The sequence below is a fragment of the Anser brachyrhynchus genome (assembly GCF_964034855.1).
Source record: "Anser brachyrhynchus genome assembly, chromosome: 3".
In the NCBI taxonomy this organism is placed as follows: Eukaryota; Metazoa; Chordata; class Aves; order Anseriformes; family Anatidae; genus Anser; species Anser brachyrhynchus.
This window is the reverse complement of record NC_137696.1, coordinates 77,248,663-77,273,875: the sequence shown is the minus strand read 5'-3', so window position 1 is coordinate 77,273,875 and position 25,213 is coordinate 77,248,663. Positions and strand designations below refer to the sequence as shown.

Sequence of the window (25,213 nt, the reverse complement as noted above, 5' to 3'; positions counted from 1 at the left end):
TTCCAGCTTTAAAAATGGCATCGTTTCTCTGATATCAAAGTCAAGAATTTGAGTTGGCAAGAGATTTGTGGGATGGTGTTGCACTTCAGTTGAATTTAGGGAAAGAGCAGTATCTTCAAACCACAGCTATACAGAGGTAAGCGTCAACAAACACTCCAGCAAGCGTTATTCCTTTCTATCGGACGGTAAGACCCACTAAAGGAAATAAGTTTCAAATTAAACCGCTACCTACCAGTATTTTCTTGCCCTGTTCCATTTTCATATACCATGTCAATATAGCAGCTACCACAGCAAATATAAACATACAGTGTTTAATCAAACATACAAGACTGATCTAATTTCTTCACTAGAAACTAACAAAGGTGTTACATCTCAGCATCATTTCAAGTTATCCTGTGTAAGAGAGTTAAGGCTTTAACAGTTCTGGTTGCTTTTGTTGAGAGCTGATACACAGCATGTGAGGCACATCAGCTGGAAAGCCCTCCCTGTGGCTGTGAAGTTCCCGGCTGTTCACTGCATTCTTTCACAGAAAGGAGACACTCTCTCATTCATGCCAGAATAGCATCAACTCCTCAAACTATCATTTGGAGATTTTGGTTGCACTTCTACCTTTCTCTTTTTACTTACACCCTTTCCCACCTGCGTACCCCCAGAGCTGGGGAGGATGGTTCTGATGAACAGCCACAGCTCTGCACGTATGTAAGCAGCCACCAACTCGGCTTTTATTTTCTTCCCTCCACGTCTCATTTCACAGGCTTATGGAGAGCTCTGAGAAAAAGCAGCCTCCAATAACTTCCTAGGGACACCTTTAACAAGGCAAACCCTGTTAGCAGGTACGCTCCTCTCATTTACACTTTTGACCCTTGCCCTTTTTCTTTCTACTTGCAATTGAGATTCTCCCCGAGCAGTAGAGCTCACAAATTTTTCCTGTGGTTTTCTGTACTTTTTTCTTCAGCTAGAATACACCTAGGATTAACTGTTATAATGAGTCTATTTCATTCTTCGGTTGCTATTTGACCAAGGATCCAATGGATAAACCTAATTTCACTGTTCTCTGAGCAGTAAAAACTTCGAACACAGCCCACCGCAGGATGTCCCATTAGGACTAGTTTCCTCTTCATGCACATCTTGCATTTGTCAATAGGCAATGTCATCTGCTATCAGGTCACACTTTCTGCAGATCTCTGTGATCAGCTGCCAGTTTTGCTAACTAACTTAGTATCAACAAATTCTTCCAGAGGCTAAGAGATTGTCACTTAATGAAATAAGAACTCTCAGCATTTCCTCACTAGCTTTTTCTCTTCAGGAGAAAGGGAGAAGTGTCCATTAGCCTGCAGAGGGGTTAAACAGCAGCAAAAAATATGTAAAGGGAAGGACTTTGTGCTGAGGCCTGCACTGTTCAACATTTTCATATGCAAGTTGGAAGACACCTATAAGCTGCCTTCCAAGTTCAGATCCTTTGTTAATGCCTGCATTCATACTTGAGGCTTACTAAATCTCAGGTTGTGCAAGCATAATGGTGGTAAGTCAAGAAAACCCAAAGGCATTCCTACAAAAAGGTTATTGGGACTTCCTACAGCATACAAAAGAAAATTAGGGTTGGAGGAAGCAGTCAGAGAAGCCCTTTTCTTCAAGCATCAGGTCTTCAGGAGCCTCTGTATCAGGGAGCAAGCACCTCTCCTTCACAGTTATCCCTAATTACCCTAATGTAAAAATAAACTGGTCACCAGTTATTAAAGGGAGCATAAAAAAACTCTCCCATTCCTCTCCAACAGGAAAAAGTTCTTCTTTATGGCAAAAATCACTTCCGCTTGCAACATGACTCTATAAATTTTTATAAAGCTTGTTATATAAGCTTATAAAGAAAAATATAAACAATAAAGTTCCTATTCTACTCCTGCATTTGCAGCTAGTCTATTTTTTTTGAGTGTCTGATGAAGACTTTCTTAGCCACTTTTTTGTGTTAAGAATTTAAACAAACAACATAGACTTGTGCATCACAATTTTAAATAACGTTTGCTGGTGATTCCTCCATAAAAGCAGGTGTTAATTCCTCATCACTTCACTCCAAAGAGCAAGGAATCTTAATGGGATAATTTGAAAGTTTATGAAATCATTAGCAATGGTGTAGAGTTTAATAATGTAATATTTAATACTGGTTAAGCTACACCAATCAGTATTAATGTAGCAAGGCTATTCTTCCAAAAATCTTGAGACATTAATTCCATATAGATCAGGAAAATATAGGTGCTTATTCAAAAGCAAACTGGCAATTCAAGTATCATCAGCTACTAAATTTACTCCTACTTAAATATACCATAAGGAAAAACAATTCGGGAAAAAAAAAACTGAATTTAGGTTTAAAGAAATTTGTGGTAGTTGTCTTTTCTTTGCTTCTAGTCTCACTTCTAATCCCTGTTTCCCTTCTCATTCTCCTATGTATTTTTGCCTCTTCTTCCTGAAGGCACTAACCCCTAGAAGTCAGTATTCCTGTATTTAGTGCTTGTCAAAACATAGGTTACTTGATAAATACATTAGTTTGTTTCATAAATGAGCTTTTTCAGCTCGTTTTTTCTGTGTGCATCTCATTTAAACCACAACAAAATAGTATTTATTTTCCATATAGTTTTCCTCCCTTTTTTTTTTTTGGCGAGGAAGTAGGTTAATGAGTCCTGATGCATTGAGTTATGCCAGATACTTATTCAGCTGGAACATTCACTGCAGCTGACCAAATCTCTCCTTCAGTAATGATCTGAAGTTACTTTGCATAGAAGTTCAGGATTTTAAGTCCTCAACTTTCAAAAAAAAAAAATCCAAGCAGATCAGATCTGTTTAAACTGCTTCCAGTGGAAAAAAAAAAGCCATAATTCATTGAAACATGATCAGGAGTAGTTACCAGGCACTTACAAAAAAAAGAAAAAACATGATTGCAATTGTAAACAGAATATTACTGAGGGGACGTAAAACAGCTTTAAAGAATAACTCCTTTCACAATAAGCTGAAGTCAGTTCATTATGAAGTCTGAAAAGCAACTTTCAGCTTTATTGAAGAACTTTCTTGCATCTTAGCTGTCATGTATACCCCACACAGAAAAATATAAACAGATCTAGAAAACTCACACAGACCTCATTGTGCTCAGGGGAAAAAACAATTTTAATTCCACTCATTCAACTGAAGCCTTACAGCAGTTCCAAAGAGGTTAACTATGTTTGCTCAAGTTTATTTGGGTATTAAATACAAGATAAAAGATCTCCGGCTGAAGTGTTACAGATTATATCTTATTTTTAGGAAATAAACAGATTCCAGAGGTGTGTTCCTGCTCGCCCAATCCCGAGGCCGTAGCACAGTGCTGCAGCTGCTCCAAGCTCAATCACAGCTTTGAAGGGAAACTTGTTGGGCTGTTTGTGTCAGCAGTGCTGCTGATGGATGGCCGCTTCAGGGGAGGAGATCAAGCTGTGTGGTAAATCTTTCTATTTGTCCCATCTGCTTTTCTATTTTAAACAGCTGCAGTGATCAGCCAGGCACCCTATGTTAAATACATAGGAATTGCACAAGAGAAAACATTTATGTAAGTGAAAATGTGGCTTAGATTTGTTTTTCTGTTCTTGAACTGAGCATGGAAACTTCTGCAAGCAGCTGTGGAAGTTCACTACGGTTTTCTGCCTACCTTTAGAAAAGTAAATGACCTGGCCTAACATGATTTTGCAGCTTTTAGAAGGGCAGCGCTGCAGTGATAGCAGACTTCCAGCTGATGGCATTCTCCACCTCTCCCCCTCCTGCTGCCAGACCCACTGTGCAGTATGACTTGTAAAATGGCAGGAGAAGCAGAAGCAATATTCTGCAAGCAGAATATGTTTATTAAAATATGCCCTTCAAATATAGAAAAGCATAACACAAAAGCTCTGCTTGTCTTGCAGTGGCACTCAGGTTGTGAGAGCATCAAGCATGCCAATCTCGTTTGGCTCCGAAGGTCACCGTTTCAAAGGAAAGCTTTACAAGTACAGCCCATTACCGAATACTAAGCTGAGGAAGCTGGCAAACATATTGAGACAAGCAAAGAGGGGTTTTTTTTATGTTTTGTTTTCAAACAAGTTGACTAAGTTAAGCCCAAGCTTTCTGGCCAGACCCCAGTTGGGCCAAATCCTGCTTACCCTTATGCTTCCAAGTACCTTATTCTTTGTATCCCGAGATACTGTGCTGCACTGTTGCATTCTGTCAAATGACTTACTTGCTTCTCAAAGCCAGCTACATTGCAATGGCAAGCAAAAAAAGCTCAGTGTTAAAGATGAGAATAACTACCCTCCCCCCCCCCCCCCCCAAAAGAATAGTTTTTATTAAAAATTAGGAAAGAAATGCAAGGATACAAGGATGCAAAGGCTGTGAGAAGGTTATTTTCAAGTCCTATTACTTGTGTTCTCTCTCCGCCATCTTATTTTTCCTTTGAAAGTTTGAACAACATACATTGAGCCATTCTGAGTTTAAAGCAAATTAAAAGTTAAAACTGAAGTGAAATAGCAATAAAATGAGAAAGGCAAATAGCACTGCAGGTTGCCTGTTCACAATCTCAAAAGAGGTTATTACATTCAGTCTATATATATAATTTTCTTCATATTTATATGTTGCAAAGTAGAAGTTTTCTGAAGTGCAGTAACATGTACAAGTTAACTGCAAGTACTGCAACTTCAACTATCCATACCCCCTATGACTTTGTTCCAGCCGTTTTTTCCACAAAACTTAAAATTACTGTAGTTTTATGAGCATTATTGCCATTTTTCTTACGAGCAAAATGAGGTGGGGTGGTAACTCATCTGTGCTCCCAGTCCAATCCCAGAACTGTTATGCCCATTTCAGTATTACTGAAGCCAGAAGGCACATTTTAGGAAGAAATGCCAGAGCAGGATTTCTTAGTAAGGAGTCCTGAGAAGTCAGAGAGGACACACGCTTGCCAAGTCCTTGCAAGATCAAAGTCTCAGTTATATTTCCTTCCACTCCTTACAAGAAACCAACACTGAAAGTACCTTTCAACAGAAGGACACATGAATGTGACTGTAGCTTTCAACAACAGGACACATGAATGGCACTGTACCTTTCAAAAGAAGGACATGAAGCTGGCAAAGGATAAGATATGATCTTAAAGATTACCCACAATAGCTTCTATTAGCAGAATTTGAAGCTGACAAGTTCGTAGATTCACTGTAAAACTTTGCAACTATGACAACTCAACAAAAGAATAAATAACCACAATCTCAAATCAGTACAGGGACAAAATTACTTTTAGAGCATTGGCTATTTGTACAGTTTATGTTACTTCTTAAGTCTCATCTTAGAGAAGCTTTTCATCCTGAAATCAGTTTTAAGGTTGTTGGAAAAACTTGGCGCCTTTAAGAAGAATTTCAGGACAAGGATTGTCATCTTCTATATTCAGATGGGCCCAAACTGGAATTTTTGAACATATTACTATTATTCTAATAGTAATATAATATACGGTTTAGTCAATGTACTAGTGTGTTTTCTTTCAGTTCACCAGAAAGCACTGGGGAAATAGTGCAAAAGGACTCTGTGCAAACATGCCTTGAAAAAGGCATGCCAAATTAACCTAGAAGAACAAAAATACTGCTACACATACCTCCTTTCAGCTCTGAGAGCCGTATCTTCGATTTACACAGATGCTGCTAAGTTGTCCTGCTCTGTCAAGTAGCTGCAACACCAGATTGTTGCTCCCCACAGGCTGACAGTTTTTCTTTCATTTGGGATTTCAGACAGCTAAACGTTGTTTGCCGTATTTCCTCACCTGCTGCCCTGCCCCAGCAGCACATTCCTCTATTATGCTCCTGTCGATGCGTCAGAGGCACGCATTGCTGCAGAGCAGCCCGCTGCATGATGCAAGCACGTGCAATCTGGAAGGACTGGGGCTGGCGGAGCCCCAGTGCTGTACGCACTTTATAGGCACATGAGGTCAGGTCCTGTCTGTACAGTCGATGCCGAAATCAATAGCTTCACGCAGTCAGTGGCACTGAACATAGGTTTAAAAAGTAATGTGTTGATTTTGTGATGTATCTGTATTTTTCTGTTCTACACGGAAAGAATATTTGGGTAAACATGTTGAGGGAAGGCTTGGCTTAAAAGACAGGCCTAAGACTGTAAGACATCTGAGAAGGTTTCATAAGTGTCAGAGACATTAAAAAAAAACTTGAGGTCACTCAGAATCACATTTGCATTTGGGGGAGAAATCTTGAAGTTAAAGAGAAGCCTAAATATGATACCAAATTAAGCATGAGACAAATACAGACAAGAGGGTTGTGCTAAGACTGGGCAACATTTTTCCGAGTTGCACAGAGGGAAAATATCAAGATTTCAGATACACAGATTGCACTATAAGCAAACAGTAAGATGATGGCAAAAGTTGTAAGCAAGAGCACTGAGAAGACTGAAATTTAATGAGAAACTTAGGAAGGGAAAGACTGAAAGTTCGATTTGGGACTTGCTAACTATGGTAGGCATCAGATGTAAACTTGAAATTGGTCTGTGCACAGAGAGTTCAGACAGAAAACAGAATCCACAAGTCAGATACCAGGAGACAGTTTACCTCAAAGAAAATTAATAGGGAAAACATTGAAGGGTCTGGTGTAGGTTAAAAAGGCTACAACAATAATATACTGCAAGTTTAATTAACATGGACATACAGAACAAAAACACTACCATTAAAAAACAAACAAAACCATCTTTAGCCAAGTATATAGACATTTATCAAATGGATATTACCACTCACATTGCTTTCATTTCCAAATTCTTCCAGTCTAACATTTACAGGTTCCACTCTTCCCTTGTTATAGCTGGCTATGGAGCTTAGTGAAATGCCTGATTGCTAACTGCCAAGTATTCTTTTGTCTTAGCAGGATATATACTACTTCATTCCAATGGTACAGAGTTATCTGCGAGCTGGTATGAAATTGACACGAGAGAGATGATTCTACTGCTTGGTTATCTCAATGACCTAGCACGGAGTGAACTTCTCCCTATCAGACTATTAAAAGGCTGAAAACAAGCAAAAGAAAGGGTTTTGAAAATTCTGTCTACTAAAAATCTGCATATTCCACAGGGCACTTTCATGGAGAAGAACACCCAACAAGCAGCCAGAGGTGGATACATTTTAGTAAGATCATAAACGTTCCCCGATTTGCTATACTTTTTCCTCATACCTTTCTCTACTGCTCCATATAAACACGCACACAAGGCTCTAACTTACTGAAAAATACTGCTTAGTTTTGAATATCTTCTCAAAGCAAAAAGATTACAAACTTTATGAAGTATAGGATTTTCCTTACCTTAAATATACCAGTGAAAGAGAGGTGACTCTTAACAAACTTTAGAAAAATCTTCCTAACTTCCCAAGCTGTTGTGTTGATCGCCCTCCACCAAACGATACCTCTCTTTCCCACCCCAGAAGTGGAAACTAGACTTCATCTCGTTTCACCTCTCCCTTCACTGAACAAGGCAAATAGCATGCATTTCAATCCCTGTTCCGTTCTGAGCATGGCTCCTCCAGCACCACTGGACAAAGCTCTGCCTACCTCCAATCTCACGAGAGGCTGCGAGCCCCAAAGCCTTAGCCCTTCAAGAGGCTGGATGGATCTCGAGCCAGAGGTGCAACTCCTAGTCTGTCATTAACTCAAAACCTCATCTCATATTCTTCTACCTTAAGAAAGAAATGACTAGAAGCAATGGGATCCTCATTCCATGAAAGCCTAATGCTGGAGTTAAATGCCTGTTATCCCCTTCAGCTTGTAACTTAATTCTTTTAAAAGTTAAAGTTCATAAACTAGCACTTGAAAAATGGAAACTGTAGGAGCCCAAAGAGCTTGTTACTCTTTCTTTACGTGTCTGCTATTTCTGGACTCTCTTGGCTCCAGGCACAGGACCAGCTATAGTCACTAGAGCCTCTGTACCAGTCACCCTTTTCCCATCCAGCTGGGTCCGATAACCAATGGCCTCACTGAGGAACATTTTAGGCCCACAATGGAACAAGTCACTGTGGGATAAAGTACTTTAATAAACATAGTTTAGGCTTGGGAGATTCCCAGATTTCCAGCACAGAAAAATCAAACACTAGCAGTTGGGCATTACACAAGCACAATCTCACTACACCCCTGCTTTCCGTGCTTCCATACACTCAGCATAACAATACACAATAAAGAACCGAATACAGTCTGTCCCTCCTCTCAGGAAGGCTGATAACTGAACCTTAAAAGAAAGGCTACCTTTTGATTTTCATGTGTTTTCTATTTCTTGCTTCTTCATTTGATATTTTGAAGATTAAGACTTCACAAGAGGGAAGAGATCGCCACAAAGGAAGCCTGCTCCATTTTTCTGCTAGCTATTCCAGAAACAAACAAACAAAAAGAACTGAAAAACCCACACCATTTTGAAGTTCAGTATTTATAACTCTAGACTTCTGACATTCAGAAAAGCTTTTACAACTAGGACATCACTAAACATTCACCCCAGGAATTGTGTAACTAATTCATGTCACTTGGAGGGGGTTGGGGGAAACTATTAGCCCAGCCTTGTGGGAAAAGAGGGAAAGAAGTGGCCATCATCTGCCATCTTCTTTAATCTTGTGCCAAGAGATTAAACCAATAATTGTCTACAGCATCACTTTGTGTTTGGCATTCGCTACATTTCCTTCCTTTCCAAAATCTTTTAATAAAAATATTTGAAGATGATGGAACTTATGCCTTAGCATGTAGGCATGCTTTAACACAGAAATCAAGGCAAGCATTAATAAGAGCTCTTACTAGAAGTTCACACAATTGCAAACAATCAACTTACCACGGCTGTGAGTTAAGTCTTGTCAATTCAGCCACAGCAACTGACAATGTATTTCCCATTTAACACAGCAAATCAGACAAACCAGTTTTTACAGATGAGCTGCTCAGAACTTCATTAAAACATGGTAGTTTTTTAGTTCACAGGCAGTCATGTGAAGAACCCCTAAATCAGAAAGCCCGGGTAGGAAGGGAAGTGCTGCAGCACACCCGGTGAGATCAGTCTCGGAGAAAGACTCGTTTGCTCTTTGGGTTCCAGATTTTCACAGCATTGCTTGCAGAACCTCTGCAGTTCTGGGATGCTCACGGCCATCCACTGAGAGTAAGACACAGCTGCACATGGATCTGTGTTTGAATGAAACGCTATTAAACTGAGTTGAAAGACAGCGTCACTAAAGAGGCATGTATTTCAACTCCTATTGTTTGATATAATTAGGGGATGGGGAAACAAGAAGGCCTCGGCACATTTAATATGTGCTATTATGTCATCTGGTTGCATGTTTGCTAAAGGCTTACTTCATTTGGCCTGAATATAAACTTGGAAGAACTTCAGGTTCTTTTAATGGTAATGATCTAGTTCCTGTAGAGTACAGTCAAGTAAAAAAGCTTGACACGGGTAAACGTTAATAGCAACAAGATTACATTTTTCTCTTCAAGAAGAATTTAAACTTCACCCTGTATTAAGCTCAGTAGAGTATATGCAGTTCTGCTCTTCCTCCACACCGTCCTGCCGGTTCGGTGACTTTATTTCAGCCACTCAGCTGCATTGGTGCAGGTTACATATTTACATCTTGCTGCACCTGGCTTTTGAAAGCAAGTTGAAAGTCCACCAAAGAGCAAGTGCCAAACTGTAAAACAAAGTCATATACAAACAACACCGGAATTCTGAAGTACTTTTCCTTTCTAGATCACAATGTATTCCTCTAAAACCAGAAATAAGAAGAGAAAACTCCCAAATGTAAGATGCAAGGGACACCCAGTTCTGGTTCAGACGCCCACAAAGACCCTGCAGAGCCATTCAAGTGTAAAGAAAGACTGAACCTACAGTGCCCTCATGTGTGAGGGGACGTGAAGTGGAAGTATGGACATATATTTGGAAGAGAAAAGCTCTTGGGCTTTTAAAAAGAACCTTCACTAATGGAAAAACACATTTCCTTGTACCAAAAAAAAAAATATGATTTTGCCCTTATTCATTACAGACTACGTACTATAAACAGGTGCAAGAAACAAATGACAAACAGCTCCATTTTCAACTGCCTTTTCAAGTGCTTGTGGGCTGAAAGTTTCATGTTCGTTCTCACCACAGGAATGCAACAAAAGTAGTTACCTGGTATAGAAGCCTTTAAATAGTATTTAAAAGAAGAAGTATCTTAGTAGAGGATCAAATTTTGCACTGCAGAAACAAGTCCAACGATACTCTAAACAACACTTTCTCAGTGCCTGGACCTCATAGGACTTCAGTCTATCACCAAGGAATGTAAAACTAATATTTTATTATATTTATGTAAGTGTTGTGAGGGCAATGCACCTTAGACAAGTATTCTCAAAAGCCTGCAGATCAAGTTGGGAGCCACCTAAATTAGCCAACAGGAAGCCCTGAAGACAGGAGTGCATCTTCAGCCCCATCTCTCAGTGCGCTAGGGCTTGCTGCCCACCACCAAAAGGCACCTGCGCCTATTCAAGACCAGAACCTGAAGCCCAGAGACTGGCTCTTTCACCTCAGCGGTTAGATCACCTCAATAAGATAGAGGCCAAGTTCAAGTTATTAATAAGCCCAAAGCGATTTTAACGTCTCCTCCCTAAAACACAAAAGTTGAGCTGCTTAAATGATGGCAACGCTGTCAGCACTTCCTACTGCCCTAGTCCTGCTTCACATGCAATCCTCAAGGCACTCGCTGGCCCAGAAATGAGAGCAAAAGCTAGTGCAATTCTCCCACCTCGGGAGCCCAGGCATGTACGAGACATGACTGCGAATCACCTCAGGCAGAAAAGGTCCTGAACCTGAAGTCCTCGCTCTTTGGGCATGCTCTAACCACTAAGCTGTTACTCAGGAGTAGGAGGGGTAGCTCTGTTTTGTTTTGTGCAAAGCCCATCTGATAGGTCTTCAATAAACACGCTCCAAGAACACCGCGTTCCCCGAGCGCCGAGAGGAGACAGAGGAAACGGTTTTATCTGTGGATGCAGAGTGAGCCTGAGCATAGGCATGGAATCATCGCCCACGTCCAGAACCGAAACGCTTTCATGCACAGCTGAACATCTGTGTTCTGCTGCCTAAGAGCTCACTGATTTCACCTGCAGGGTTAAAAGGACCTTGAGTTTTGAAGAGCCAAGTTAAGGCATAAACACAAGCTTTCTAGAACCAGCTATAGTCTGCAGAATTGTCTTACAAGGACTTAATAAACATCAGGACCTTTGCCTTGTTGAATAGTGATCATACAGGACAGAGGAATCCCCGTGGTGCTGATCACACGTGCCACAAATCTTAAGATACCTCATTCCATTTTTCAGAAGAAACCATACTTATAAAAGCATCAAGTTAGAAAAAACAAAGCACTCTGGTAGCTCCTAGCATCAGAAATAAGCCTACCCAGATGATTCTAACTTTACTTTCTGTTGTAAGGAAAACCTATTCCATTAGTGTCATGCTTCCTACAGTACAATCTGTTGAAGAACCTCACCTCTTTCACAGTCATTGTGAGGTAGGTATTGCAAACAAAGCAGAGACAAAGCAATCAATGAAAATACTGAAGAGCAAGCTCTGTCACAATCATGACCTAAACCTACACCAAGTGTCTGAATTACTGCTCAAGTCATCTTCAGGAAGCAATCCAACACCAGAGCTGCAAGAAGTAGTACGGTATTGCAGATGACAACTCAAAGATACAGCTATGTAACTTTCTTTTTCACTTGCATACATATAATAAAGAAGTGGAAACAATTTTAAAAGTATTTGTTTTCTACCTAAGCTCCAACACTTTTTTTCCTCCTCCTTTAACCAGAAGTAACCTACATTCTGATGCATTAGAGGCCAGTAGTAAAACCCTGGGGACACATGGTCTGCTAGGTCTTGGCCAAGACTGAACTATGTAGAACACCCCTCAGCTGGAGAAGTCCTTGCCATCATGTCACCTGGCAGGAGGGAAGCTAAAATGCAGTGTAGCAGCCAGAAAGTTCCACCCTGCAGGGTCCCTTTGAGCACATCTGAGCAAGACCTTTGTAATGGAGCACTTAGGGCACAAATAGTCTAGTTCTTTCTAGTGAGCGTAGACTGCCAATGACAAAAAAACAAAACAAAACAAAAACCTCTCTTCCACTATTTTTCTTTACAATAGTGGAAGATTAACAGTATTTAAATAGAATTTTCCAAAACTCACCCCGGACAATGAAGAAGTAGTTTTGCTCTGCTTGTAATAGAAAAAAAAGGTAGAATAGCAAACAGTAACACTAACAGGCATCCTATCATTTCACAGGTAATATACTTCAGCAAATAATTTTATTCTAATAACAACTTAAACACATTCACCAGTTTTATTTAACATGAGCTAAAAGACCACAAAAGGTTAAATGTATGCCCCACCTCCCCCAAACTAGATTCTACTGTTTTGGGAATCAGAAAATTTGTTAGCTGCCATTATCTTAATTTAATTTTTTTTATTGCTAGGCTCGTAATTTAAGTTAGGAGTCTAGATATTCACAAAAAAAATATATTTCACTCTCTTGCTAGACTCTTCAGGAAAAAAAGGAAACAGACTGATACCAATGTTTCTCCTACTACCTTTGCTAATATATTCTGATTAGATTAGGAAAAGTCTATTCTGCATCCAGAAACATAACACACCATCACAGATTGACAGATTTCCTTCAAAAAAGGAATGGATCAGCTTTCTGATCCCAATTGTTTCAACTGTTGAAACATCACTGTAGCTGGAATGATAGGATTATTTTTTTTTAGTGGTCGTGCGGGATATTTTTGTTTTGCTTTACTTTAAATATAGGGGAAAGCATTTCTCCTGTGCTGAAAAGAGGTAAGTTCTTGCTGTGCGTGGCTTTTTTTTTTTTTTAAGACATTGATGCAAAGTCTTGATTAACATAGGGAAATAAAATGTGGAAAGTTTCAGTTGAAGATAAATTCCTTATAATACCGAGATACTGAAAAATCAGGAATTAAAACAGAAATAGGTATACAACAAATATAGTGGTGAGTGTTCATAACTGTAAGATATAAAGTGCTACAGCCATCCGTTTCGTCCACTATCACACATTTCTTTTTCATGCATTCTCTTTTCTTTCCTCACAAAGGTGTCACTCATCATTGCTTTCATATCTAAGTAGAAAATAAAGTCAGCTACAATTACATCATTCGTAACGAAAACTTGCATTAAGATATCATCACCACCAATGAAAAACCAAACCTAAAAATAGAAAAGCAAATGCCCCATCTCAAGAAGCTTTCAGTAGAAACTATTCTGTAACCAGAAATAGCACAAGAAGATAAGTTAACAACAGAAGTTTCATTTTTCATGAACTTTAGAATAATAACACCGCTGAATTGAAGTCTATTTCAAACAAATCAAAAACTGAAAATAAAACAAAAGACATGAAGTCTCCCCCAAGTGTTCCTTCAAATTCATTACATCTTTCTGCAGCAAGCGCATGTAGATCACCTACAAGTTAAAACACAACCTGTGTAAGAAACAAAAAGATATGGACAGCATCCAAAGCAAATGGTTTGTTCCAGTACAGATAGGAATCTAAGAAACTGCTACTGCTGTCTCCAAACAGCGTGGCAGAGCTGAACAGCAGCAGGCTGTCAGCTCAAGGCTGCTACAAAACCCTTTCCGTGTGGTATTCTGATGCGAAGCGCACAATTCAACAAGAGTTTACTTAAGCTAATTTAAATGTAAGCACTGGCATGGATTTATCTATTTACTGCTATGGTAACTGGCACACCTGGGAGCTCACAATCAGCAAGCCAATTTGGTCCTGCAAACACTGCAGCTGCATTCACATGACATTACATTTAACCTCCTAGGCCCTGCTAGAAGTTACAATGCCAGGGTAGTACAGATCCTGTGCTTCCAGGCTCAACACAGCACATCCAAAAACTCCTTCCTACGTCTCTTTGCTCACAGTGCAACATCTTGGATTAAGAGACAACTGTGACCAACCGGCTTGGCATACTGATCACAAACTTAGTGGTCACAAAAGGTCCAGGAAACCTGAAACCTGTAAGAGGAAACACACCAGCGTTCATAATATAAGGAAGCAGTAACAGTGTTTTGAAATGGAGTCCTGCAGCAGAGTATCAAGATGCTTTTGGACGAGCCTGCCAGCACGCAGCCTTAATCCTGTAAACACATGTACGCTTCACTTTACCACACATGGGCAGTCTTGTTAACTCAGGGCTGCTCCCAATAACATTATCCTGAAAAAAAAAAATCACAACTGCTTAATATCAAAAAAAATTTGTTATACAAAACATTGTTAATGAAGTACCTGCTGGTTTATTTTCCATGCATAATTCTTTGATCAGATGGTAATAATGTAACTACCCTCAGCAAACAGTTCCCATTGCAAATGTGACAGTAGGTGGCCAAAGTACTAGTGCTACGACAACAAACACTCCAGCTCAAAATGAAAATCCTCAGGAAAACAAAACAAAAAACATGAAGAGCCATGCACAACAGTCCTCTAATTAAATGAATATGTTTGTTTAATATCGTAACAAGGAACATCATCTGAATCAAAAAGGAAAAATGCTTTGCCTTTTGGTACAAGAAAATTCTGACCTGCTGCTGTAGCACAACAAAAATGCATATTATATATATATATATATATATTTAAAGGATCCCAGTAGCTGAGCTTTAAACAAGCTGTATAAATTTATCCTGGTTTTCTGAAGCTAAAATATTTAGAAGTGTTCTAGAAAAGAAACAGTATTTACATAGTGAACACTGTGATTGACAAAAGAATTTCAGCACATGTCAGTCTTAACTAAAATCATTGTTCAGCTCACCTCATTAATCTAAAAACTGTATTACAACTACATGGTTGAGCAAAATCCAGCATCCCACTTCAGAAGGCCTTAGAAACTTCTTTGCTACTTAGGCTTTAATATAAAGCACTTCTGCACTGAGGGAAATTAATTTTGCAACAGTTGAACAGCAGGTATTCTCTTCTAACCCAAGGAAGTTTTAAGGCCTCGGATACTTATTTCACCATCTGACATCCTGTCAACAAACAAGACCTTCCAAACTGAGTTCAGAGTCTGAAATGAGGAAGACCTGGTTTTAAATTCCAGTTCAGTCCAGATGCTACTCATGCTTGAATGGGATGCTCATTCATCCAAGGCAAATGCTCTAAAAAGATATTTACTGTTCGGGAGAAAAACATGCAACTCCTACTGCTTGAGAAGATCCACTCCACCTATTCAACTGCCCTCTGAGGTCACTGATCTGAGACATGCAAAAGAACACAGCAAAGGTCACTCGAGCAGACGACCACTGTGGCACCTGGCCCACTTGGTCCAAGGCATCTCGCTGCCAACTTCTGCATGCAGAGAGGAAATAAGAGATGAAAAGTATTATTACTGCAAAATCTCCACATGCAGACCAGGCTTGATTACAGAGGACAGAGCCAAATGGGTTATAATAGCAAAGAATGACCTGGGATTAAGTCTGCCACAAAGCTATATCTTCAGCACGAGGTGGTAGGCTTTCACTGAAACAACTTGCTTTGATCCTCCCATGCCTGAATAAAGGCAGACAGAGCGCAAAGGCAGCTTCCTACTGCCAACTGAAACAGGCCATTACAAGCTAGGGTTAAATGGGGCTGGCACTGAAAAGTCATCTGTCAATGCTGCTTTGGTGGACTTGCAGCATTACGCTGGTTTATCAAGAAAAGGTAAGTACTGATGCACCTAGCATAGCCAGCTCTGAATAAAAAGAATTCCAAACAACCCCCAGATAGCACACCATTTAATCCTCAAATCAAGATGAGATGTTACAAGGATATGGGGATATATCTACATTTTGCCCATTTACTTCAGAGAAATCTTCTCAGGTTGTGTAAGAACAATTTACCTCAAAATTTTGATGAAACTGGACCGAGATGAGCTGTCTGAACAGATGTGAAAAAGTTCTAAGCATTACTTCGGGGGCATAGACACTAATCTGGCCACTTCGAAGGACCATTCTGTCCAAATTTTTCCTCCATGTCATATGAAATTAAAAGTTAAAAACCAAGAATCTTTCCTTCTTGACTGAACATACTAATCAGAAAGAAGGACTTCCTGCCTTGCTTCATACACAAGCTATTTCTTAAGACACAAAACAACTCTACCTGGTCTGCAACCCCTCCAAAATATCTGATACAGTACCTCAAAACATGTCATCTTGAAATTATCTTTAAACATGCAGTTTTTAAGTGTACATCTAGACAAACGATAACATGATAAGCTCCAGAAAATGTTAAATCATGGCAACTGCCAAATATTTAGTACTGCCAAACAGACCTAGACATAAGTTTGCTCTCAGTATTGATTGGAAATTCAGAACAATAAGAAGCTTGAGAAAAGCTTTTTCCTCTCCTCAGTCTTTCTCCTATTTGGAAACCAATGCAAATCTAGATTACAACTAAAATTTAAATAAATAGAAAATCCAAACAAACAGTTTAATCTGGGTGGAATGTACTGTTGGCAAACTGTCTTCATTTTAAAGTTAGAAGTTTTGTTGCACCAAAACACCAGAACCAGTGGAGGCTCAGCAACAAGCTGCAATGGAAACGCCTTTCAGAGAAGAGGTTCCCTTTCTCCTTCAAAGAGACAGAGAAGAAAAGAAAAGCACAGAGGAAAGGTTTTAGAGCTTTAAATAAGTTCTCATTCTCAAGTTTGTTCCTCCTTTGAGCAAATATATTATTCATGTTTACTCCCTAGGAGATAAGAAGTCCTCAACTGAAACACTTATTTCAGAAGGAAAACTTTAAAAACAATTCAACACCAAGCAAGAATATCCTAGGGGAAAAAATTTAACAAAGATGTTGTTAAGTCTTGAGTCTCAAAACTTGGGTTCGCAGAGCTGGATGTTTAGGTTGAGAAAAGAATTGGCAGTAGAGAACTGCAACTGAGAAAATCTTACTGCTGACTTTAGAAAGAATAGAAAAGTGAGAAAAACAGTTATAACTTCTAATTTATTTTCATTTAAAAACCAACACGTTTTCAGAAGCACTGTGCGTTCTTTTAGCACAATGCCTGGATTGAAAGCAAGTGCTTGTAGATGCACAGAAGGAAGACTTATATCAGATTACATGACATAATTAGCAGTATGCATTGTAGCACTGCCTCTATTTTTAACATAATACCAGCTCAATGCATTTTCGGGTGATATGCAGGCACTGGTACACAACGCTGGGTACTTTTGACTCAAAGTGACTTGAAAGAAGAAGGTTGGTTTCTACACAAAGCTAGAATAACGAAAATGGTTAATTGCATACTAGGTTTAAAAAGAAGTAAACCAGTTCACCTTCCCAAGCCAACTTCTGGCAATGATATAATTCAAGCTTTCCAGAAGAATACGCAAACAAAAAAAAAGTCTAAGTTGTTGGAAACTTCAAGAAAGTGGTAAACAACAGAAAAACCACCACTTAACATTTTGGATTTAATTCATGGATGTAGGTCCAAGTGAAGATTTCCATGTTTGACTTGATTTCTGGAGAGAGCTCTGAGCCTTTTCCTTTTTTTTTTTTCATCCTTAAACTGTAAACAACTTACTGGAATACGTGTGACAGCAAATCATATTTTTGGAAATTTCAACACTCAGTATCCACAGGAAAATATACTCAAGCCTTCAGAACTATTTTCTGTCCCACAATGGTATATTCAGTACTTTTCCACGTTTATTTTAAAAGGAGAAACACGGACCTGAAGAAGTCAGGAGTAAGAAGACAAAGCAGCAAGAATGTCTTCAATGCTCACTTGGTGGTAGTAACAGTAAGACAACAATTTTCTTTTAAACAATCCATTTTGGTAAAACTTGATGAAAATGTATTATTTTATATAACCTACGAGCCCATACTTTTTTTTTTGTGCTTAATGCTTCTATAGTATGTTAACTTCTAAATCTTTCCCAATTCTTAGTGCTTTTCACTTTTATTGAACATCTTGAAGACGTTTAAAATTTCTCCATATATGAGTAAAGAAGCATCCAAATGCAAGCCAATGTCTCAAAATGAAGACAGTTATTTACATATTAAATACGGAAACTAGATTATAAGTATTTTAAAGAGAGGGTAGAAATAAGCTGGCTTTTTGGCAATTTAAAGCTGAGCAGAACTTTTAGCAAAATCAGTGCAGAGAGGTGAAGGATCACTGCTACCCATACTACATCAGGGTGTGAAAAATAATTTAAGATAAAGGCCTAAACTGACATTCAAATACACGAGTGTGGAAAGTATCATCTCCAGTTAGGAGTTTAAAGGTACAGCCAACCTCTGCAATAGTCTCTAGTGAGAAAAGCAGAAGCAAAAAGAAGTCTAAAACAGTTAGCATGCCACCTGCTAGATCAGAAGAGCAGATGCTCTTACTTACACAATGCATTCAAGCTCAAATATTTCTGGCTCTGCAGATCTCTAGATATTACTTCTTATGAAAAAAAAATAAAATTAAGAAACAAAACTTTGTTTCCTTTTTACGTAAGCAACAAATGTACTCCCTACAGTTGCTTACCTTAGCAGTAAATAGAGATGAGGAAATGTTTGTGTTTAATTTCTTTAGTTTAAAGCACTTCAATTCAGTCAGAAAATAAAAATTCACCGAGCCAGTGTCAAGCGCCTGCTTCACTCCACACCCCTTTTCAAAACAACTCTAGTTCCGAGGCCCTGAAAACCAGAATCACATAAACCCTTAAGGCTGCAGATCAACTTATCCCAAACAATTATAAGAAAAAGCTGAGTCAGCGAAGCACATTACCACGCAAGAAGAATGGAATACAGCTAGCATGGAAAAGGATGGAAAGGCTCCAAACACAGGAACAGCATTCGAAGTGACCCAGATGCCTCACTTCACATCACTTTGAGAACCTCCACTCTTTTCAAGCAACTCTTTATTCCAGCCAAAGACCTTCTCAGGGTCAGGCAATTTTGCAGTTGACAAACTCAACACGAGAAAATTTCCTTAAGGCTCACTCAGTGCAAAGACTGAAGCCTTCAGAAAGCAGACAAGTAGGCTGAAGGAAGGAGGGATGAGAAAAGACAAGCTAAGGACTATTAACAATTGAAGATTAAATATAAATATGTAATATAAATCTATTTATGTATATCCACACCCCAGCTCAGAACATTCCCTGACATTTCAAGATTAGGTCTCCTCCCTTAACTTCTCCACACAGCCTCACTAGGCATACGTGATACAGACCCATCGGCAGCAGAGCATGTTTACAATAAATACGGCAGAGATACTGTTTGTTCTTTTGGTAGGCTAGCAGAGGCTGTAAATAAGACTTATCATTTAAGTGCATCATATATTAATACTTCAGCAAGAGCAAGAGTATCTGGATGACAAAAAAAGAAAGCCAACAGACAAAATGTTTTCTAAATTAGCAGTCTGGCAGAGTAACATGTGGCTTTTGAAGGGAGCACCCTACAATAGATAATTAAACCCATTCCACCTCATGGCTGGAAGAAACAGAACATACTTTTACACTGAAGTGAATTCACACACAAAAAAAAGATATGTTTTCAGTTACTTTACATAAGAGTACTACGGGAAACAAAAAACAATATGGGCATTTGCATTATGCAAGGAAACGAGCCAGCTTCCAGATGGGGCAGATTCACCACCACCAGTGAGGAAACTAAATTCACGGGCTTGAACAAACCATAAATCTTCTGTGAGGTACCTTTCTGCAGTGACTGACCAACAGTAAGCAGCACGGGGAAACATCACTATCGTGCAGCTGGACACAGTCAAATAGCTCAGACAGAAACCCCATCACCTGGCAGATCTGCCTAGCACTTTTCAGCTCCAGATTTTCAAGTTGACTAAGGAGTTATTGCAGGAAGGCTGCAAAGACTGACGAGAAAGCTTTAAAGTCATTTATCAAAGGCTACACCAAAAGCAGATGAAAGATCTGGGAAGTTAACCAAAGTCTCCTGAATTGCACCCTAATATGAGAGCCATCAGGATAAGCCATGTGAGAACAAGGAGCATATTTGAGTTTCCCTCTCATTACTCTACAATTAAGCACCACAGAGATCAACCAAGAACGTTCATTCCCTAGAGCAGCAGACCTAAAAACAAAAACCAAACCACCGACAACGTACTTGCAGTCCTCCCAAGGCCACCGTTGCTTTTCAGCGAGAGGCAGAGTCTCCTCATGTTCTGGTGCCACCCATCTGTTAAGTTTGGTCGTGGAGATCAAAGGGAAAGCGCTGAGAGACCCCCCCAGCACTCACAATCACAAAACACAGAGGCTGGAAGTAAAAGGCAGCCAGTTGGCAATGCTCGCCCTTTCCCAGGGAGATAACAAACCTATCACTCCTGACTGATGCTTCAGAGCATTTTAGACAAAGAGTTCTAGTGATGAACGTGACTCATTCTTCCTCAACAGCCTATGCCATTGCTTTACTTCCCTAATCCTTGATTTTTTCCTACAAATGTCTAACTCAGGTTTCACTGAACTTCAGATCAACCGGCCATTCATTCCAGCTCATGTTTTCTTCTTTGCGGTAGTCTTTTTGTCCCCTCCATCCCCCATTTATCTGGGAACATACTATGTTAGCCTTCCTGTTAGCTGACCGTACCACCAACTTCTTCAACCTTTCTTCACAAAAATAAATAATATAAGTCAGATCTCAAAGATACGTTGCAGGTTCCCATCCAATATCAGTGTAATTTTAAATTCTGTTGTTCTTCTCCAGTATTTTGACCCTCCCTGCCACCTTGTACTCTCCAGTTCATCACATGCACATCATCATTAATCAAGGTGGCGCTGGCCAGAACCTGCACAACCCGCACCAAGCGCTGGCTGTCCAGACCTTGCTCACCTTCTGGCGCAAGTTTTCCAGCTAGCTTTACTCACCGCGTGGTACTTTCTGGCTCATAATTCCCTAGCTTGTTAATGAGAATACTGTGTGAATGTCAATGACTTCAATCTATCAGTCCCTCTGCACTGTAAGACCTGTTACTCCATCACAGAAGTGGAAGAAATGCTAGACTTAAAATCATTTACCCTGGGTAAGTCTGTTTCAGCTGCTGCTCAACCTTTTCTCTAGGCACTGAAGACATGTTTTATCACTTCTCCATTATTTTTTCCTTCAGCTGAAGTAAAACCCACCAGTTCACTCTTCATCCCACCCCACTTAGGTCATACTGAAGAGGTACGCACTATTATTGTTTTTCAGTCTACTACATCTCTCCACTAGCACGTCTGAGATTACTTCAACTAGGTTTTTTAAGCACCTTGGAATGAATTTCATCATGCCCTACCAGATAGAAAAATCTGTTGCTTATCTAAGTAATCTGCAGGTTTTCCCCCTAATCCTGGCCAAGCACTATTTACCATTTTGTCATGACTTAACTACACTTGCTGGATTAACCATTTCAGAGAAGGTTTCGATCACCTTAGCACCATCTCTTTCTTAGTCCATTAATCTGTGGATCTTTTCTTCCTTACTTTCTTCCAATATGCACCTTATTACGTACAAGCAGAACTGGGACAACCGAACATTTCCTACTGCACTTCACATGCATCTTCAGCAACTTCCATTTCCCATTTTCTGCATTTTGCAAGTTTCACATCAAAGAAGAGGTCAACAGAGAGCAAAGATCTTTCATTACTAATTTTCCCCTTCAAGAGAAGTGTTTAGTACCGTGAAGTTGCTTCTCAAAGACTCTGAGACCAGTTTCTTTCTTCCTTAGATATACCTCCAGTCAAGCTTCACATGCCAAATTCTGAGTATTTTGACATCTGTGGGTTTTATCCTGCTGTTTGTCATCTTCCATGTTTTGTAGGCTAATACCTTGTGGTCATTCATGCAGAACCTCATTTCCACCTACGAATTCACAGTCCACTCCCTTGTTAATCTAAAAAACGACTTTCATGAATTTACATACCTCAGCAGAGTAGCATGTTCTGCACGGTCCTTCCCAGAAGACACTGGATGGTTATAAGAGAATTTAACTAACAAAACTCATACATTGGATGATTTTTCTCCAGATCCTGACGTACACCTTATGTACCTTCCAGGTACATACATCTAATTAATCTGACAGAGGCTGAACAGAAAAGTTTTAACAATCACACATTAAGACCTTCCACTGCTGGCCAGTCCCCATCTATTTGTGTTGGCACGCAGACACCTAGGATACCAGGTGGAAGGACCCACTGTTCTGCAAGGTCATGAGCATTATGACATAAATACGTGCACAATACTGTACTTGCAGGAAGGCATCAAAAAGCTCTGATATATTTGGGGTTTTATCTGACAACTGATTTTTTGAGATATTTTCAAATGTAAAAACACACAAAGTCGATCTCACTTTGTTAAAACACTGCAAATGAAATGGCCTTAAAATATTTAAAGTTTGGTGATAAATCTGGTGATAAAGTGACTTTATCAGTTTGATATCATTAACAAAAGCAAGGAAGCCTAAATGAGAAAAAAAGGGGCCAGTGTGCTGATATTTTCTTCATAATAATTCTTGCAAAAATAACTTGTCTAATCAGAATAAGAAATTAAAAATATTCTCATAGGCTAAAAACCCATTATTTTATATATATATATGTAGATAGGTAGCACCTACACTAAAAAACTCATGGTCCTGCATACAAGTCAGAGAAACAGGAATTAATTTTAAGCAATAATTTTTTACACACTTTGATACAGACAATACTATTTATTAATCAGAAACAAAGAATAAAGTCACACAATTAGGATTCCACTATATTTCAGAGCGATTTTTCTCCAGGAAAAAATAAAAGACCATAACAAAGGCAGACTCTGAGGATGCCAAACTAGGATCCTATAAAGGAGCCATGCTGAAATAGGCTGCTGCCAAGCCTGCAGCTTACACTAGCCATATAATATATTCTACCAGCCTGCTCCAGACAGAAATCCACAAAAACACTAGCAGCATAGCTGCTTGCACCTATATATGTGTTGGTTACCCCACCAGGCAAGAAGACACCAGCTCCTGAAAGAAATAGCTACTAGGTCACATGGAAAATCCAGGTCTTTGGTTTTCTCACTGACCTATCCTGAATGCAGGGCAGAAAGATTAAGAAAGCACATTTTCCAAACCCACATTTCATGCAAAAAATTCAGCCTATGTTGACTACTAGCCTGAGACTGACCGTCCTACACGAGGGAGGACAGCAGCGCTACCCTTTACCAGAAGAAAAACCTTTGGGTTCAGAGCTGCCTCTCCCAGCCCTGGGCTCTGTGCCCTCAACTTGGTAGGGAATAAGTTTTAGACAGCATAATGAAATGTATCACTGTGGGCTTAAAGCCTTATCCCAGCACAGGGAGATAACATTATACAAGTGAATCCTTTAGCAAGGATACTATCCTGAACAGGATTTTGCATTTATAATGGTACTAAGCTATTTACCTTTAGAAACACTGCTAAAAGTTACGTGGGATAACTACATTTAATAGTTTGCTTTATCTGCCATCTTCACTGCAGAGATTTGAATAAGATTCCTCTTGGCCATCAACCAAAAACCATTTCATGCCTGACAATAGTCTGCAGCATCCAAACTGGAATACTTGGATGGGATTATTTCTTCCACAAATGCTTATCCAAAGATTACAACGAACACTTTTATTTCCGAGTACGAGAGCCAAGACTTGCCACTCTATAATCACAAAATATTTCTCTCTTAGATCTATTCCTAAGAAGAAAAGAAACTTAAGAAGAAAAGTTACAACAGCAGCTTTCAAAGATTTTTTTCAAGTCACGTTGGATTTGATTTTATTTCCTTAACTTGTTGTAAACCCTTTGCTGCAGCTTGTGTAAATGCAATGGGTTTCATATTCATGTACCTCTTTCACAACCATGGGTTTTGAACTTGGGCTTGCTGAGTGGAAAAGCAGTTGCCTGTTTTCTGTTGGAACTATTTGAGCTACCAGAAAAGCTAGTAAAAAAGTCCCTAAACAAGACTAATAGTTTAACATTCCAGTAACTTCATATATGTAAAACTAAAAGAGTCAGGAGATCAGGTGCCTGACCCCCTCCAAAATTCAGGTCAGAGATCACCACACATTTGGCCTTTGAATGGGCTCTGACAAGTGGTGCCTGGTAAAAACATGTCTTCCCTTAGCAGTATGTTCCAGCAACTCATCACTCTTACCGAAACAGGCCACCTTACTTCTCATCTGAATCTTTTAACAGGCGAGATACTGAGGCAAAGGTGCCAGATTAAGTTTTCAGGTTTTATTGGTTTTGTTGTTGTTTGTTTAAGAGAAACAGTATGATCCTCGAACCTTTCTCATATATACAACATACATATACTTACAGCTTTTACTGGTAAAATCTGCCTCAAGAAAAATGCCCCATACAGTTCACACTGTATAATTTCAATTATACTGTATTTATCACATTGCACACTATCGAGAAGTTCTACAAAATAAGTCTCTGCCAGCTTCAATAATCCAAACCAAGAATTTCTTTGAATCAGTTCAAAGTAGAACAGAGCCAAAAAATGGAACTAGCTACAAGTTCCTTCAAAACCTATATATATATATAGGCACAGGGACATTTTTCTTCCTTTGCTTCCCCCATATGAAGACTGTTAATGTTCAAGGGGAGAAAGCACAATAGCGGGAATCAGGGAGCTAGTGCTGAGTACAGCTCTATGTATGTGCTTGCGAGTAAAAGACATACCTTAATTTCCTTTTCCTACCCCGCAGAAAGCAGTATTTTTAGCAGAGCCGCCATACCCTTTGATGCACGCAGCATTTCAGGACCTTTGCAAAAGCTGTAGGTGAGCAAGCAAATTGCGACGCCAGCGACTATAATTAGACTGTTAACAGTGGAAGAGTACAAAGTAACATTTATTTTTGTTAGCACAGCAGGTCAGTAAAGTTAATCCTGTGCTGGCTGGACTGCTTATGGGTTGGGAAAGAAAGAAAAGTTTGGAGAAGGTATATACCAACGGATGTTTAGACCCAAATCTTTCCTGTTTTTGCACAAGGCGCTCTGGGGGTACCCCAGCCCGGTCAGCACCGAAAGGCGCCCGAGCTGTCACAGAACCACGGAGTATCCCGAGCTGGAAGGGACCCCTAAGGACCATCGAGTCCAACTCCTGCCCCGGCAGCCCCGCAGCCGGCCCTCGCCTCCCTCCGTCCCTCCCTCACGCCCTGCGGGGCGAGCACGGCTGCGGGCCGAAGGC

General features: G+C 39.7%; 1 protein-coding gene across 3 annotated transcripts in view; it reads right to left on the bottom strand.

Moving 5' to 3' along the window:
* SESN1 (sestrin 1) overlaps nt 1-25,213 on the bottom strand; it is a 75,386-nt gene that overhangs the window by 49,709 nt on the left and 464 nt on the right. Inside the window, exon 2 of one of the 3 annotated variants that reach the window (XM_080586912.1) lies at nt 24,706-24,799. The exons of 1 other annotated variant lie outside the window; for it this stretch is intronic. The gene's annotated coding sequence lies outside the window, so the exon portion shown is untranslated. Of the gene's footprint in view, nt 1-5,626; nt 6,008-24,705; nt 24,800-25,213 lie in introns of those variants that run through there. One more of the 3 variants, XM_080586913.1, reaches the window with a different exon arrangement.